Raw genomic sequence first — 4,958 nt, 5'->3', positions numbered from 1 at the left:
TCTTGGGGGAGTGGGAATCTCCTTCTATCAAGGTGTTTCCCGAGGACCAAAGATTTCTTTGAGAATAGAGGCCTCTCGAAAACAACTGAAAAGAACATCCGGAGCTTACCTAAGCCAAAAGAGTTAAAGTTGCTGAGATGATCACCTTCTCTCAGCTCCAGGTGAATATCTGCAAGATCGACTTCGATAACATCGTCACTGATGCCAACATGCGGGAGCATTTCGGGTATCAAATACTTGAGGGCAAGGTCATCCTTGACTAGATGGGGAAATCCAAGAAGAAAACTCAGAAAGGTGAAACCAAGACAGCTCTACCGGGAGGCCCTCTAGAGAGAGTCTCCAGAAAGAAGAAGGCTAATCAACCTTTTGCGGTACGTCTCAGTCGAGACATATAGCTCTAATGAAGGCGAAAAATAAAGTTACCACGCCACCGAGAGGGTGGTACCTGAAGTTCAGACTGCAACTGTTCCCAGTGCCGTGGAAGTTCCCACCCTGGCAATAAACCCAAACAGGGAGATGGCTAAAACCGACAGGGAGGCTGCTCTTATCTTGAGTCCGGATGGAGGGACTGTCCCTACTTCCAATTGGTGCTTCGTTGTGGAAAACGAAGATTCCAAGAAGGTAAGGAGTCCATCCCTTCCTTGGAAGTTGATGAGCGACACCATCAAGGTTGGTCACGGAGACGTTGGCTCTCGTCGAGTTAAGACTTATGCCGGGAAGAAACGGAAAGCTTCTAATAAGAGCAAGGGGAAGGCCGATGAACCTTCGAAAAGGCCCAGAGCTATCCCGGATCTGAACCAATATGTAACGACCCACCCCCAACGACACAATATTGTCCACTTTTGGCGCCCCCAAACCATACTTCCCAAGAGTCACCCATTTTGGTACTGCTCTTGCAGAAGCACGCTTAACTACGGAATTCTGATAGGTTCATGGCCATCATGGCTTTAAAACTCATTGTGTCAAGAATGATGTGTTTATACATATAAGCACATCTCCATTCCCAAGTGATGTAGGATGTCACAATCACCATCTCTTAGGACCCAGTGTCCCCGCTGGCGACCCTCATGGGATTTCCCCATTCTTGGAGTCCCAACAAGTGCCCGCTAGCAACCCTCATGGGCTTGTGCATGCTCCCCCCATCTCAGGCTAGACAATGGCTCTGATATCATTTGTAACGACCCACATCCAACAACACATAGTGTCCGCTTTTGGCTCATCGAACCAGACTTCGCAGGAGGTCACCCATCCTGGTACTGCTCTCGCAGAAGCACACTTAACTGCAGAGTTCTAATAGGTTCATGGTCATCACGGCTTTAAAATGCGTTGTGTCAAAAAGGTTGCGTTTATACATATAAGCACATCCCCATTCTCAAGTGATGAGGCATCACACAATACTTGCAAAACCTTATCTGTGACAATGAAGCCTCGTTTGATCGTCCGAGATACATTCTTCTGATAGAACTTATGTCGACAATTGATGCCCTGGCTCGGGTTCCTGCAGAGGCCTCTTCGCCCACTGAATGTCACAATGTTTCGGATGGCTCCGGACTGAGGAGATGAATCATGATCATCCCCGAGGGAAGCGGAGTTGATCTTGACAACCCAGATCGTGCTTACCAACCCAACTCTCCCCCTCTGAGCCCGATTGCAGCTTCCAAGGGACTTGAGTCCAGAGTTCCCTTTCCCTCAAATGAAGAGGGATGAGATCTCCTGCACCTCTGAAGACTTAGTCGCGCTCTTTCCACTCTCCCCAACTCCCACCCGAGCCAAGGATCGTCCGCCTATTCTCCCATCTTCACTTTGGGCCTGGCAGTCTTCAAATCCACCTACCTCTGACGGAGCAGGTCCCTCCGGTTCTACTCCGATGACTACCCAAGTGGGACCTTCCGGGGGAAAGGTCCCTATCAGGTCTCTCAAGGATAGTCTACTAGGATGCCCTCTAGAAGCCATCTCTGGGATCGTTCCTAAAGACTTTGTCCAAAATGCCTAGCGAACTACTCCTGAGAGTTTTGCTGACCTCACCAATTTTCGATATGGTTTGGTCTTTTTTTTTTTGGGAAATTACACTTTACCCCCTGATGTATCCACCCATTGGCAATTTGACACCCAATGTTTAATTTTTGGTGGATGACCCCCCTGATGTTGTCCACTTGTTCCACGTTGGACCTTCCGTCCACTTAGTCTGTCCAAAGAGACGGAAAAGAGATCATGTGCAACGCATGTGACCTCTTAAAGCCAAACTTTCCAAAATTGTCCATGTTTAAAATGGAGAGTTTAGACAAATTCGTCACTCCCTCACGTCCCTACCTTGGCTTCTTCACCGACAGAGTTCACGGCTCAATCAGGCCAAGCCAGTCAGAAGGAACTGGCTCAAGGAGTACGTCGAACCAAGTCCCTACTTTTTGCAGCTCTAGCAGGTTCTCCACCCGGGCTTAAGGTGGTCTTCATTGACCAAATGGACGGAGACGATCTGCAGGCCAATGTTCAGTTCAGAATATTCAAGACAAAACCAATGTAGAAGATGAACAGTGGCGAACGTGAAATTGGAGGATATGCCATTGCAAATTTTCCCGAATCTTGCAGTGACGAACGTGTAAAAGATGAACAGACGACTTGGATTGGATCTGGGGCACTATAACTGATCTCCCTGTTCTCCCTATACATCGTCATTTCTTGCAAGAAGCCTAGGTGGAGAGGGGCAAGTGATAGTGCACTGATTTGTTGGTAGCACGCGGGCCCACTAGTGGGACAGTTCTGTACTTAGTGCAAAGTGGCGCAAGTTAGTCTAAAAAAAGGACATGATCTTCATGCAAAACCAACAAACAGACCTTTAATGCCACCCGGCTCACTACCTTTTCACTACCATCCAAATCCTCCACGCTCTAAAATGTGTTCTAAGGCCCGACCATTTTCACCATCCCTACTACCTAGCTCTGCTTCTTTTGTGTGCTAGCTTATCCATGGCTTCCAAGATTATACTAGGACTAATGCTCGCTCTGCTAGTTTATGCTGCTGCCGGGGAGAAGAACCCTGGTACTTGTAATAGCTCGGCTCAGCAATGCCGACGTTAGAGATTAAGGACTATGGAGCCATCCCAGCGGCTGGTGTCGGAGGGTGGTGTGACTGAGGTGTGGGACACAAATGAGGACGAGTTCCAATATGGTGGAGTTGCGCCTATTCCTTAAATATTTTGTTAAATATTGCTCCTATTTCTATGTCACTTGATATGAAACTTCCCTGTCCAGCCTATTGTTCCATGGTGACCCTCTGATGCAGGACAGATCAAGAACAAGAAAGATTAACGATTAGAATTGGTCTCACTCAGTATAGCATTATAAAAGAAAATAAACACTCTGTTTTGGAATCAAGTTTTCCATTTATGGTGGTCATTGGTCACTCTGTATAGCATTATTTCTTTTCCAGCCTTATTTAATCGTTTTACCGTTTGACACTAATACATACACACACACACACACACACACACACACATATATATATATATATTTTCATGAGTTTTATGAAAAAAAAAAAAAAAAAAAGTTTTAACAAGTTTTACGTTTATGACCGCTAGTCATTGATTCATTACTAGGAATATTCTAACCATTTGGCCATAAAATTCTTTCTCTTCTTTTGGATATTATTAGATCTTATTAAAAGAAAAACGTTAGCTTTCTTGCAACATGTATGGTCTCGGTCCGCCCCTGGAGGTAGAGACACAACTGTCACAGGCTAGGTACACACGGCAAATACATGCGTGCCCAAAAGCCAGTGCACTTATTGATTACAACATCGTTTGCTGTAACACCACGCTCTAATGCCATGCTGCAGAGGACGATAAAGACAATTGGTGGCCTTTCGACGTGTCCATCTATACACCCTCTTCTCTTAATGGTTGGACCCCTCTGCCTTAGGCATGCTCCATGAAAAACCATTATGGGCAGTGTTAGTTTTTGTGTTGGCTACATTCTATTGGACAAAATTACTATCATGTATTGTTGCTGATTTCATAGGGATGCCGTATCAGTTCAAAGTCTTCAAATATTCAGAGTTTATTTCTCTGATATGGAAAGGGCTTTATTATGACAAGATTAGTATCACTAGCATCAAGAAGGAATTTTCGGACTCCAAGAAGGCTCTGTAAACTCTACAGCTGAGCAAAAGTTGGCTCTCGAGTTTATCGTTCGAACGGCCTAGTGAAACTCATGGACACTCATCAGTCAGTAACATAAATAATGATGCTTTTAATTAAGGGTTTAGTCAGTTTTCAGAAGTCTTCTTCAGAGATATGTTTCCAGAAGATTATGCACAGATTCCAAGTCAAAGAAATTGGATCCCTTGTATCTGTACGGACGGCGTGATATTCTATCTGGACGCTCAACTATCCAAGCAACATCTGTGTCGAGAAACTTCGAAATGTTCCAGCTTGCATCCGATAGAATGTTTCAGCAGCACGTCCGGACGCCACTCAGTGTTCGATTAGCTATGGGATTTCTTTCCAAAACACAAATATGGGAAGACAGCTGCAACTGTCCGAACGATGTGGATTTCAGTCCAGACACGCTCATCCATAAGGCAAATCGTGCATTCAAAATCAAGACATCCGAATGTCAGTCTTTCATGGTCCGGACGCGCGAGCATCATATATGGAAATTGCGTGCATCAGATCAACCGTCTGGATGACAGATCCTATGGTCTGGATGTGCCAAGTCTTGATATGGAAATTGCGTGCAGCCAAAGTGCGACCATACGGACGACAGGGTAACACCATCCGGACGCGGCTCAATTTAGGAAAGAATTTCAACAAAATTTGGAAAGCCGATCGCACAGTTGTCCGTCCAGATGCTTTAAGTCTACCGTCCAGACGGGGCCTAGGTATTTCAAGCCAAACACTCATTTGAACCTGCAGCCTATAAATAGAGGCCCTTAGGCTTGAGAATTGTAAGGATTTAGTAGTG

This window comes from Alnus glutinosa, chromosome 10 (assembly GCF_958979055.1).
Source record: "Alnus glutinosa chromosome 10, dhAlnGlut1.1, whole genome shotgun sequence".
Classification (NCBI taxonomy): domain Eukaryota; kingdom Viridiplantae; phylum Streptophyta; class Magnoliopsida; order Fagales; family Betulaceae; genus Alnus; species Alnus glutinosa.
The sequence above is the reverse complement of the archived record's forward strand: the minus strand, read 5'-3'. Positions refer to the sequence as shown.